General features: G+C 43.9%; 1 long non-coding RNA gene across 1 annotated transcript; it reads right to left on the bottom strand.

The window, feature by feature from the left end:
- Positions 1 to 7,559: 7,559 nt before the first annotated feature.
- Positions 7,560 to 11,514, bottom strand: LOC142475618 (uncharacterized). Its single transcript, XR_012791049.1, has 3 exons — positions 11,419 to 11,514; positions 10,069 to 10,179; positions 7,560 to 7,680 (listed from the first exon to the last, which is right to left on the bottom strand). It is a non-coding gene; the product is annotated as an uncharacterized LOC142475618 (long non-coding RNA).
- Between the last annotated feature and the right edge of the window lie 2,646 nt (positions 11,515 to 14,160).

The raw sequence follows: 14,160 nt of genomic DNA, 5'->3' as shown, positions 1-14,160 counted from the left end.
GTTCACTGCAACAAAAGTAAGACATTGCATTAATATTACAGACGTTTGGGGGCTGAAATCTCACTTCGCTGCGGACAATTTCCCTTTGCATAAGATTCTTGTGATTATGTCAATGATGATCAATAACTGCATCATAACACAGCCGCTCTATACAGAAGATGTACTTGCTCTCATTGGTCATGGAGGTAATACGTCACACAATGTACAGATATAGCAAGGATTATTTCTCCCACTTGTGCATTATGGCATTATGATGGGAAATGTTGTGAGATTCTGCATTATCAGCATCACTGAATCTTTTGGAAATTAAGTGATATTCTATGTTTTAATGCAATATTATGGGTGATCAGCCGGTAAAATAATAATAGCTTGCTGTATCTGTAGCCATGCTCTACCCATGATGTGCTGAACCAATGACTGCAGAGAGATTCAGAGTGCTAAACATGACTGGAACGCATCTCTGAATAATGGGCAGCAAAGCAGTGCAGAATAGGAGGTGAAAGTATTTAAAATGGAAGATCCTTAGCAGCTGTGTGGAGAGTAGACAGTACAGACTGACCAAGTAAATGGTAAAAGGAGTAACTTCAACATTACTTGGCTTTGTTCTCCACATTGAAGCTTTCCTCCTCTTTAAATCACTAATACTGATGCCATGTGTAACCTGTACTGAGAGTTATATAATCTACTGGCCTAGATGAAACCATATGATGCAAACAGGATCCATCCCACTCCAGATTCATAGAATTGAACCACCTCAACCTTTCATAACAATCACATAGAACTGCAGCTGTGCGCTACTGCACATGTTCTTGTTATGAATGGTAGTAGATGTGGTCCTTGGGTCTTTACTTCATACTGTAGCCACCCTCTACTCATGATGTATTGAATCAACGAAAACTTGCATGGTTCAGATCACAGGAAGGGGTAGAGTAGAGATGAAAATATTCAATGTGAAACCCGTAGCAGCCGGATTGTGTGGAGTCAATAAAACGACAAATACTAAATGGTAAATGAGAAATATACACATTGCTTATCTGTCTCGGTGTAGTAATTTTCCTTCTCTTCAACTGTCCTTCAAATTTTCTCTTTTGCAAGAAAAGGAACACATGGCTTCAATATTCACTTCTGTTCTGCAGTCATCCCTCCTGAAATAAAAGTTAAGCATTGCATTGTTATTATGATAATACATACAATAAACCTTGCTCCAAACCATTTGATGCAAAGCAAATCCACCTCCCACCCACAGCGGTGCTCCTTCTAGAGCATGCATGTCAAACTCCAGTCCTCGAGGGTCCCAAACAGGCCAGGTTTTCAGTAGGGATATCCTGAAAACCTGGCCTGTTTGCTGCCCTCGAGGACTGGAGTTTGACATCCTTGTTCTTGAGCTTCTACCACGCAAGTCATCCATGTGAGTGACACTGTACTGCAGTCCTGGTCTGCACACAATCTACTGAATCAATGACATCACACTGTAAAGGCAATCTACAAGATGTATTAGTTGTCCACACTTCCGAAATGTTACTTTTATGTCCAAATCACTTATTCCCATGACCTGATATTTGTATTTGTTATTTATAGGATTGTCACAAAGAGTTGATGAGGTCACCAAATGATAGTATGTAGAGAGAAAGAGAGATCTCAGAACAGAGCCCTGATGTATACCCACAGACAGATCAATAGAAGACGAAGACATGTTAGCAACAGAGATGGAGAATGTGTGACAGGAAAGTTATGATGAAAACCAGGATAGAACTGTGTTACGGATACCAAGAGAGAGTTTAGAATATGAAGGAGGAGAGTGATTGAGAGCATCAAACGCAGCAGATAGATCAAGTAGGATTAGTAGGGAAAAGTGACCTTGGGAATTTGCTTTAAGCACAGTCTGTAGAACGAGCTGTACGAAAGGCAGGTTGTAAAGGATCCAGGAGGGAATGTGATTTAAGAATGTTGACATTCTAGCAATTAGGAGACAAACAGCAGGAGGGATACAGGGCGGTAGTTAGTAAGGCACATAGGGTGTAGGTTGTTTCTGAGAAAAGGGTGACCACTACAGGCTTAAAGTAAGAGGGTAAAGAGCCAGAGAATAGGGAGGAATTGAAGATGTGGGTGAGAGTGGGGACTAAGAGATGCAGTAAGGTGTGAGGGGATACGATCTAGAGGGCATGTGGTAGAGGGAGAAGAGAAGATGATTAGCTTCCAGCTCTGTAAGAGAAGAAAAGGAGTCAAATGCAGAAGGAGAATTAGGTAGAAGGAGAGAAGGGGGAAGGGACAGAAGGAATCTCCTTGTGGGTGGCATCCACCTTGCCTCTGAAGTAGTCAAATGCTTGAGGAGAAGTGAAGGAAGGATGGCAAGTGTGAGGAGAAGGTTAGTGGAGGGAGTCAAATACAGGGAAAAAAAGACAGCGTAAATTAAATTTGAGTGTTGATGAATGTGAAAAAAAAGTAGTGTGGTTTGGCCCCAGAGAGCAGCTTTATACAGGACTGGAGACATTTTTACTGTAGAAAAATCAAATATCAATTGTGTGATTTCCTTCATAGGCATTAAGAACAGCGAGTGGAAGTGTGATGAACATGTTTGGGAATTTAGCCAAGGGTGTGGGCTAGAGGGACAAGTGTGTCAGAGCCTAGAGGGGGCATATAGATAGGAGGATAGCATTGTAAGAGTTAATAAGATTGTTAGTTTAAGCGGAAAGAGAGAGAGAGGTTAGAGTAGATGTCAGAGGAGAGTTTAATTAAGCAGAGGAAAATCAGTGGGACAGGTAAGATGGGGTGAGGGGAATGACTGATTGTGAATGATGAGAGCAGAAGAGGTCATGTACAACTAGAGCCTTGTTAGTCAGAGAACGGGCATTCCAGATGGCATAGGAGAAGGGAAGAGAAAAGTAAGGAAAGGAATGTGGATTACATTAGATAGGTTAACACTCTTAGCAGGGAGGCAGAGGCAGGGAGGCCCGATGTGTATATGAGCAGGTTCAAGATTATAAGAGATATCCCACACATCAGCAAACATAGAAGGAGACACAGAGATAGGTGTAGAGAGAGACAGAGATAGCTCTATGTAGAGAGAGAGGGACGTAGAGAGAATGAGACAGATAGGCGCAGAGAGAGGGGGCGCAGAGAGAGGAGGCGCCAAAAGAGGGGGCGCAGAGAGAGGGGGCACAGAGAATAGGATATTAAAGAGTGCTTTTCATTGAGCAGTGCAGAAATAGCTGCAATAGAGGTCTGTACAAATGGTGCAGTGTGTAGACACATGCAAAGGTAGGGGAAGGAAAGAGGAGAACATGTGGATAAAAGCAAGAGTGTGGAAGTTAGAGAAATTAGAAAAGTTTAACAGAGGAGTGAGGAAACAGCAAGCAGAAAGAACAAGAGAGAGGTTACATTGGGATGACGTTCTGTGGTAAAGAGAAAATGCTAGGAGAGAGCTTTCAAATATTAGAGGACATGAATTGAGGGAGCAAATGTATAAATCAAAACCTGAGGGGGAGGTATAGCACGAAAGCTTGCACAGCAGATTATAGTCTTAATGTTGCGTGTACCTGTCAGGGTATTCAAGAAGTTAAATTCTCACAAGTGCAGAGTTCATGATGAAATGCTGAATCTAGTCCCCCTCCAATTTAATTTTAATATAACTTTTCCATTCTTCATTACTGCAAAAAGCAAACAAAACAAAACCACATTGCATTACTATTTTCAAAATGGATTGAATGGCATATTCAACAGTGACTGTGTGATGCCAATATTCCCCACTCACTCGTAGTGAAGCACATATTGTACTAGTGTTGAAAGTAGGCCGGTAGAGTCAGGTACGCAGTACTGATAAAACAATAAGTGCCCGTCGTAAGTACCAGCTCCGCAACAGTGCGGGCATCACATTAGTGACGTGGATGAACATATATGGATAAGCCCATATTAAGGCATCACGTGACCAGAGCCGTCACTGACTGGGTATACGTAAAGACGCAGGGAGATGCAAGGAAAGGGAGGGAGAGAGAGAGACAGGGAGAAGATGTGAAACGGAGGAAGGCACGGATGGAGAGAGGGAGTTCTTCCGAGCTTCTGCGGGCCTCTCTCTTTCACTGGTGCATGCTGGGAGCTGGTCCCAACATCCACAAAGTATGTGTGTATTATTGGTTGTATTTTATGGGGGTAGGAGGGTAGTGTGTATATTGTGTGTGTGGGAGTATTATATTGTGTGTAGAGGTGCAGAGGAGAGTACTAGATTGTGTATCTTGTGTAAGGGTGTTGTGTATATTGTGTTTGGAGCTATAATATTATTGGGGAGATTAGTATTGAGGAGGTATTATAGTGTGTATTGTGGGGAGTATTAGTGTGTGTATTGTTTGTGGGTGACAGATGCTGGGGGTATGCAGCAATCCCTGCACTGAGGTCCGAGGCGGCTCTGCATCGCTCGCACGCACTGTGGACGACCAAGCATGTGCCCATGATAATCATGGCCTTAGAGGGATGAGTGTGTCAGAGCCTAGAAGGGGCATATATATGATGGAGGAGGGAGGAGGAGGAGGGAGGAGGAGGGAGGAGGAGGAGATGATAGCATTGTAAAAGTTAACAAGATAGTTAGTTTAAGCAGAAAGTGAGGAGAGGTTAGAGATAAGGGTAGATGTCAGAGGAGAGAGTTCAATTAAGCTGAGGTATCGAGTAGGACAGGGGTGAGGGGAATGAGAGGTGGTGGATGATGAGAGCAGAAGAGGTCATGTACAAATAGACCTTGTTAGTCAGAGAGCAGTCATTCCAGAGGGCACGTGAGAAGTGAAGAGTAAAGTGAGACATGGAATGTGGATTACATTAGATGGGTTAATACGCTTAGCAGGGAGGTGGAGAGAGAGAGGCAAGAGGCAGAGAGTGGTGCAGGGGTTGAGGAAGAGATGTTGCATGTACCTTATCAGAACATTAAAGAACATCAATTCACACTGGTGCAGAGTTGATGATGAATCCAGTTCACCTCCAATTCAATTTTAACAGAAATGTTTCATTCTTCATTACTGAAAAAAAAGAAAAGTAAAAAACATTTCATTACTATTTTCAAAATGGATTGAATTCCCCCAACAATGACTATGTGTTACCAATATATCCCTCTCAGTCCCACTGCAGCATATACTGTACCAGTGTGAAAGTAGGAAGGTACACAGTACCGGTAAAACAATACGTGCCGGTACTATGCACCATATGAATTATAAGGGGATGTAAATCTCCCAGTCTCTCTCCATATCCGCAACAGAGCGGGCTCCGGTCAGTGGCATGGATGCCCATATATGGGTATGCTCATATTTGGGCATCCCATGTCACTGACCGGAGCCGGCTCTGAGTATAGGGATATATGCGGAGACGCAGAGGTGCAAGGAAATGGGAGGAGGCACGGTGAGAAACAGGGAGAGACCACAGGAAGATAGAGGGCAACAACTTCCACAAGGTACTTGTATGGGTATAATTGTTTGTATTTTGTGCAGAGGGGGTAATTTCAGATAAAATACAATTCTCCACCCTCTACGAAACAATTCCACTTTGTTCAGTAAGCCAGAAAGTCTTGGTCCCATGTGGACTGAATTTAATGCAAATAAGGTCCTTAATACACAAGTAAAGAATAAAGTTACTTATTCTCTACTGTAAGAAGTGCCACATTGCCTACTATTTGGGTCCTGTGCCCAGATTGTGACCATGCATGGCAGAGGTGAGATTCCCCCAACTCCAATTTGCTACACTCTCCAAGAGAGATAATTGTGATCAGAGGTGGAACTAGGGGAGGGTGTGAGCAGGGTCACTGCCCAGGGAGTAACCTGACTGGGGGCACGGAAATCTCATTTAGTGCATATGTTGCGGCACTGCATTGATTGACCGGTCAATCTGCACTGCTGCCTGTCACAGTGACATCCTGATCGGGCACTGTGATCAGCTATAGCACTGACCCAGGTGAGATAGTTCAGCACTTTACAAGGAGGGAACAGATGTTGTGGGTGACAGATGCTGGAGGTAGGCCAAGACTGTTGGCCAGAGTAACGTGGAGACTTACTGCACTCTGCATGCCCATCCTCTCCCTGACATCAGGGGAAGGAAGTGGCCCTGGGGTGTGTGTAGGTATGCCAGATGTCAGTGTATGCATAAGTAAGTATGCCTGTGTAGTGGGAGGTGTAGGGGCGTTAAGCTGGAGGACTTAAAACAGGCACAAAAGCACATAGATACCTCTGATTATACCGCACCAAATGCTGATAATATCATGCTGTAGCTGCACTTTACAGAAGATGATGCAGATGTCATCATTGGTTGGTGGGTTCATTAAATCAATCCATCATATCATAACCACACTGTGCATATGATGTACTGAATCAGTAACACCAGGAAGACATCTCCATGTTAGGAGTAGAGTTGAAGTTAACAGAATATGTCCAGCACTGTGGTGTGTAGCCCATAAATAATAATTGTGCACATTACCAGAACAACATACTGTCAACTGCAAGATCATTTTGCTGCTTGTAGCGTATGCTCATCCTGTACAGTGTTGTAGTAGATCCGTCTCTTCAGTGTTCACTGCAACAAAAGTAAGACATTGCATTAATATTACAGACGTTTGGGGGCTGAAATCTCACTTCGCTGCGGACAATTTCCCTTTGCATAAGATTCTTGTGATTATGTCAATGATGATCAATAACTGCATCATAACACAGCCGCTCTATACAGAAGATGTACTTGCTCTCATTGGTCATGGAGGTAATACGTCACACAATGTACAGATATAGCAAGGATTATTTCTCCCACTTGTGCATTATGGCATTATGATGGGAAATGTTGTGAGATTCTGCATTATCAGCATCACTGAATCTTTTGGAAATTAAGTGATATTCTATGTTTTAATGCAATATTATGGGTGATCAGCCGGTAAAATAATAATAGCTTGCTGTATCTGTAGCCATGCTCTACCCATGATGTGCTGAACCAATGACTGCAGAGAGATTCAGAGTGCTAAACATGACTGGAACGCATCTCTGAATAATGGGCAGCAAAGCAGTGCAGAATAGGAGGTGAAAGTATTTAAAATGGAAGATCCTTAGCAGCTGTGTGGAGAGTAGACAGTACAGACTGACCAAGTAAATGGTAAAAGGAGTAACTTCAACATTACTTGGCTTTGTTCTCCACATTGAAGCTTTCCTCCTCTTTAAATCACTAATACTGATGCCATGTGTAACCTGTACTGAGAGTTATATAATCTACTGGCCTAGATGAAACCATATGATGCAAACAGGATCCATCCCACTCCAGATTCATAGAATTGAACCACCTCAACCTTTCATAACAATCACATAGAACTGCAGCTGTGCGCTACTGCACATGTTCTTGTTATGAATGGTAGTAGATGTGGTCCTTGGGTCTTTACTTCATACTGTAGCCACCCTCTACTCATGATGTATTGAATCAACGAAAACTTGCATGGTTCAGATCACAGGAAGGGGTAGAGTAGAGATGAAAATATTCAATGTGAAACCCGTAGCAGCCGGATTGTGTGGAGTCAATAAAACGACAAATACTAAATGGTAAATGAGAAATATACACATTGCTTATCTGTCTCGGTGTAGTAATTTTCCTTCTCTTCAACTGTCCTTCAAATTTTCTCTTTTGCAAGAAAAGGAACACATGGCTTCAATATTCACTTCTGTTCTGCAGTCATCCCTCCTGAAATAAAAGTTAAGCATTGCATTGTTATTATGATAATACATACAATAAACCTTGCTCCAAACCATTTGATGCAAAGCAAATCCACCTCCCACCCACAGCGGTGCTCCTTCTAGAGCATGCATGTCAAACTCCAGTCCTCGAGGGTCCCAAACAGGCCAGGTTTTCAGTAGGGATATCCTGAAAACCTGGCCTGTTTGCTGCCCTCGAGGACTGGAGTTTGACATCCTTGTTCTTGAGCTTCTACCACGCAAGTCATCCATGTGAGTGACACTGTACTGCAGTCCTGGTCTGCACACAATCTACTGAATCAATGACATCACACTGTAAAGGCAATCTACAAGATGTATTAGTTGTCCACACTTCCGAAATGTTACTTTTATGTCCAAATCACTTATTCCCATGACCTGATATTTGTATTTGTTATTTATAGGATTGTCACAAAGAGTTGATGAGGTCACCAAATGATAGTATGTAGAGAGAAAGAGAGATCTCAGAACAGAGCCCTGATGTATACCCACAGACAGATCAATAGAAGACGAAGACATGTTAGCAACAGAGATGGAGAATGTGTGACAGGAAAGTTATGATGAAAACCAGGATAGAACTGTGTTACGGATACCAAGAGAGAGTTTAGAATATGAAGGAGGAGAGTGATTGAGAGCATCAAACGCAGCAGATAGATCAAGTAGGATTAGTAGGGAAAAGTGACCTTGGGAATTTGCTTTAAGCACAGTCTGTAGAACGAGCTGTACGAAAGGCAGGTTGTAAAGGATCCAGGAGGGAATGTGATTTAAGAATGTTGACATTCTAGCAATTAGGAGACAAACAGCAGGAGGGATACAGGGCGGTAGTTAGTATAGGGTTAGTATAGGGTGTAGGTTGTTTCTGAGAAAAGGGTGACCACTACAGGCTTAAAGTAAGAGGGTAAAGAGCCAGAGAATAGGGAGGAATTGAAGATGTGGGTGAGAGTGGGGACTAAGAGATGCAGTAAGGTGTGAGGGGATACGATCTAGAGGGCATGTGGTAGAGGGAGAAGAGAAGATGATTAGCTTCCAGCTCTGTAAGAGAAGAAAAGGAGTCAAATGCAGAAGGAGAATTAGGTAGAAGGAGAGAAGGGGGAAGGGACAGAAGGAATCTCCTTGTGGGTGGCATCCACCTTGCCTCTGAAGTAGTCAAATGCTTGAGGAGAAGTGAAGGAAGGATGGCAAGTGTGAGGAGAAGGTTAGTGGAGGGAGTCAAATACAGGGAAAAAAAGACAGCGTAAATTAAATTTGAGTGTTGATGAATGTGAAAAAAAAGTAGTGTGGTTTGGCCCCAGAGAGCAGCTTTATACAGGACTGGAGACATTTTTACTGTAGAAAAATCAAATATCAATTGTGTGATTTCCTTCATAGGCATTAAGAACAGCGAGTGGAAGTGTGATGAACATGTTTGGGAATTTAGCCAAGGGTGTGGGCTAGAGGGACAAGTGTGTCAGAGCCTAGAGGGGGCATATAGATAGGAGGATAGCATTGTAAGAGTTAATAAGATTGTTAGTTTAAGCGGAAAGAGAGAGAGAGCAGAGAGGTTAGAGTAGATGTCAGAGGAGAGTTTAATTAAGCAGAGGCAAATCAGTGGGACAGGTAAGATGGGGTGAGGGGAATGACTGATTGTGAATGATGAGAGCAGAAGAGGTCATGTACAACTAGAGCCTTGTTAGTCAGAGAACGGACATTCCAGATGGCATAGGAGAAGGGAAGAGAAAAGTAAGGAAAGGAATGTGGATTACATTAGATAGGTTAACACTCTTAGCAGGGAGGCCCGATGTGTATATGAGCAGGTTCAAGATTATAAGAGATATCCCACACATCAGCAAACATAGAAGGAGACACAGAGATAGGTGTAGAGAGAGACAGAGATAGCTCTATGTAGAGAGAGAGGGACGTAGAGAGAATGAGACAGATAGGCGCAGAGAGAGGGGGCGCAGAGAGAGGAGGCGCCAAAAGAGGGGGCGCAGAGAGAGGGGGCACAGAGAATAGGATATTAAAGAGTGCTTTTCATTGAGCAGTGCAGAAATAGCTGCAATAGAGGTCTGTACAAATGGTGCAGTGTGTAGACACATGCAAAGGTAGGGGAAGGAAAGAGGAGAACATGTGGATAAAAGCAGGAGTGTGGAAGTTAGAGAAATTAGAAAAGTTTAACAGAGGAGTGAGGAAACAGCCAGCAGAAAGAACAAGAGAGAGGTTACATTGGGATGACGTTCTGTGGTAAAGAGAAAATGCTAGGAGAGAGCTTTCAAATATTAGAGGACATGAATTGAGGGAGCAAATGTATAAATCAAAACCTGAGGGGGAGGTATAGCACGAAAGCTTGCACAGCAGATTATAGTCTTAATGTTGCGTGTACCTGTCAGGGTATTCAAGAAGTTAAATTCTCACAAGTGCAGAGTTCATGATGAAATGCTGAATCTAGTCCCCCTCCAATTTAATTTTAATATAACTTTTCCATTCTTCATTACTGCAAAAAGCAAACAAAACAAAACCACATTGCATTACTATTTTCAAAATGGATTGAATGGCATATTCAACAGTGACTGTGTGATGCCAATATTCCCCACTCACTCGTAGTGAAGCACATATTGTACTAGTGTTGAAAGTAGGCCGGTAGAGTCAGGTACGCAGTACTGATAAAACAATAAGTGCCCGTCGTAAGTACCAGCTCCGCAACAGTGCGGGCATCACATTAGTGACGTGGATGAACATATATGGATAAGCCCATATTAAGGCATCACGTGACCAGAGCCGTCACTGACTGGGTATACGTAAAGACGCAGGGAGATGCAAGGAAAGGGAGGGAGAGAGAGAGACAGGGAGAAGATGTGAAACGGAGGAAGGCACGGATGGAGAGAGGGAGTTCTTCCGAGCTTCTGCGGGCCTCTCTCTTTCACTGGTGCATGCCGGGAGCTGGTCCCAACATCCACAAAGTGTGTGTGTATTATTGGTTGTATTTTATGGGGGTAGGAGGGTAGTGTGTATATTGTGTGTGTGGGAGTATTATATTGTGTGTAGAGGTGCAGAGGAGAGTACTAGATTGTGTATCTTGTGTAAGGGTGTTGTGTATATTGTGTTTGGAGCTATAATATTATTGGGGAGATTAGTATTGAGGAGGTATTATAGTGTGTATTGTGGGGAGTATTAGTGTGTGTATTGTTTGTGGGTGACAGATGCTGGGGGTATGCAGCAATCCCTGCACTGAGGTCCGAGGCGGCTCTGCATCGCTCGCACGCACTGTGGATGACCAAGCATGTGCCCATGATAATCATGGCCTTACAGGGATGAGTGTGTCAGAGCCTAGAAGGGGCATATATATGATGGAGGAGGGAGGAGGAGGAGGGAGGAGGAGGAGATGATAGCATTGTAAAAGTTAACAAGATAGTTAGTTTAAGCAGAAAGTGAGGAGAGGTTAGAGATAAGGGTAGATGTCAGAGGAGAGAGTTCAATTAAGCTGAGGTATCGAGTAGGACAGGGGTGAGGGGAATGAGAGGTGGTGGATGATGAGAGCAGAAGAGGTCATGTACAAATAGACCTTGTTAGTCAGAGAGCAGTCATTCCAGAGGGCACGTGAGAAGTGAAGAGTAAAGTGAGACATGGAATGTGGATTACATTAGATGGGTTAATACGCTTAGCAGGGAGGTGGAGAGAGAGAGGCAAGAGGCAGAGAGTGGTGCAGGGGTTGAGGAAGAGATGTTGCATGTACCTTATCAGAACATTAAAGAACATCAATTCACACTGGTGCAGAGTTGATGATGAATCCAGTTCACCTCCAATTCAATTTTAACAGAAATGTTTCATTCTTCATTACTGAAAAAAAAGAAAAGTAAAAAACATTTCATTACTATTTTCAAAATGGATTGAATTCCCCCAACAATGACTATGTGTTACCAATATATCCCTCTCAGTCCCACTGCAGCATATACTGTACCAGTGTGAAAGTAGGAAGGTACACAGTACCGGTAAAACAATACGTGCCGGTACTATGCACCATATGAATTATAAGGGGATGTAAATCTCCCAGTCTCTCTCCATATCCGCAACAGAGCGGGCTCCGGTCAGTGGCATGGATGCCCATATATGGGTATGCTCATATTTGGGCATCCCATGTCACTGACCGGAGCCGGCTCTGAGTATAGGGATATATGCGGAGACGCAGAGGTGCAAGGAAATGGGAGGAGGCACGGTGAGAAACAGGGAGAGACCACAGGAAGATAGAGGGCAACAACTTCCACAAGGTACTTGTATGGGTATAATTGTTTGTATTTTGTGCAGAGGGGGTAATTTCAGATAAACTACAATTCTCCACCCTCTACGAAACAATTCCACTTTGTTCAGTAAGCCAGAAAGTCTTGGTCCCATGTGGACTGAATTTAATGCAAATAAGGTCCTTAATACACAAGTAAAGAATAAAGTTACTTATTCTCTACTGTAAGAAGTGCCACATTGCCCACTATTTGGGTCCTGTGCCCAGATTGTGACCATGCATGGCAGAGGTGAGATTCCCCCAACTCCAATTTGCTACACTCTCCAAGAGAGATAATTGTGATCAGAGGTGGAACTAGGGGAGGGTGTGAGCAGGGTCACTGCCCAGGGAGTAACCTGACTGGGGGCACGGAAATCTCATTTAGTGCATACACTACCGACACACTTTATTGAAGTGTGGTCGGTACCGCAAGCCGGGAAATCTCCCGGCTTGCTAGTGGCCGCCCCTCGGCGTGCCGCGCGTCATAGACGCGCGGTCACGCGTCATCGGGAGCGTGCGCCCGCTGCACGCATGTCCAGGGGCTCCCCGAGGGAGCCCTGGTGTCCCGCGATCGCGGGACAGCGGCAGGGGGTTCCGGGGGACCCGGCGGACCCGGCAGCGGTAGGGAGAGCGCCCCGATCGGAGGGCGCTCTTCCGCTGCTTCGGCGTGCGCCCGTCACACTCGGGCGCGCGCCAGGCTACTGCTGCGGCACAGAACGGGCAAATGCTCGAATAAACTGTGCCGCAGCAGTATGTTGCGGCACTGCATTGATTGACCGGTCAATCTGCACTGCTGCCTGTCACAGTGACATCCTGATCGGGCACTGTGATCAGCTATAGCACTGACCCAGGTGAGATAGTTCAGCACTTTACAAGGAGGGAACAGATGTTGTGGGTGACAGATGCTGGAGGTAGGCCAAGACTGTTGGCCAGAGTAACGTGGAGACTTACTGCACTCTGCATGCCCATCCTCTCCCTGACATCAGGGGAAGGAAGTGGCCCTGGGGTGTGTGTAGGTATGCCAGATGTCAGTGTATGCATAAGTAAGTATGCCTGTGTAGTGGGAGGTGTAGGGGCGTTAAGCTGGAGGACTTAAAACAGGCACAAAAGCACATAGATACCTCTGATTATACCGCACCAAATGCTGATAATATCATGCTGTAGCTGCACTTTACAGAAGATGATGCAGATGTCATCATTGGTTGGTGGGTTCATTAAATCAATCCATCATATCATAACCACACTGTGCATATGATGTACTGAATCAGTAACACCAGGAAGACATCTCCATGTTAGGAGTAGAGTTGAAGTTAACAGAATATGTCCAGCACTGTGGTGTGTAGCCCATAAATAATAATTGTGCACATTACCAGAACAACATACTGTCAACTGCAAGATCATTTTGCTGCTTGTAGCGTATGCTCATCCTGTACAGTGTTGTAGTAGATCCGTCTCTTCAGTGTTCACTGCAACAAAAGTAAGACATTGCATTAATATTACAGACGTTTGGGGGCTGAAATCTCACTTCGCTGCGGACAATTTCCCTTTGCATAAGATTCTTGTGATTATGTCAATGATGATCAATAACTGCATCATAACACAGCCGCTCTATACAGAAGATGTACTTGCTCTCATTGGTCATGGAGGTAATACGTCACACAATGTACAGATATAGCAAGGATTATTTCTCCCACTTGTGCATTATGGCATTATGATGGGAAATGTTGTGAGATTCTGCATTATCAGCATCACTGAATCTTTTGGAAATTAAGTGATATTCTATGTTTTAATGCAATATTATGGGTGATCAGCCGGTAAAATAATAATAGCTTGCTGTATCTGTAGCCATGCTCTACCCATGATGTGCTGAACCAATGACTGCAGAGAGATTCAGAGTGCTAAACATGACTGGAACGCATCTCTGAATAATGGGCAGCAAAGCAGTGCAGAATAGGAGGTGAAAGTATTTAAAATGGAAGATCCTTAGCAGCTGTGTGGAGAGTAGACAGTACAGACTGACCAAGTAAATGGTAAAAGGAGTAACTTCAACATTACTTGGCTTTGTTCTCCACATTGAAGCTTTCCTCCTCTTTAAATCACTAATACTGATGCCATGTGTAACCTGTACTGAGAGTTATATAATCTACTGGCCTAGATGAAACCATATGATGCAAACAGGATCCATCCCACTCCAGATTCATA

This window comes from Ascaphus truei, unplaced genomic scaffold (assembly GCF_040206685.1).
Source record: "Ascaphus truei isolate aAscTru1 unplaced genomic scaffold, aAscTru1.hap1 HAP1_SCAFFOLD_1288, whole genome shotgun sequence".
NCBI lineage: Eukaryota > Metazoa > Chordata > Amphibia > Anura > Ascaphidae > Ascaphus > Ascaphus truei.
This window is presented reverse-complemented; position numbering and strand designations above follow the sequence as displayed.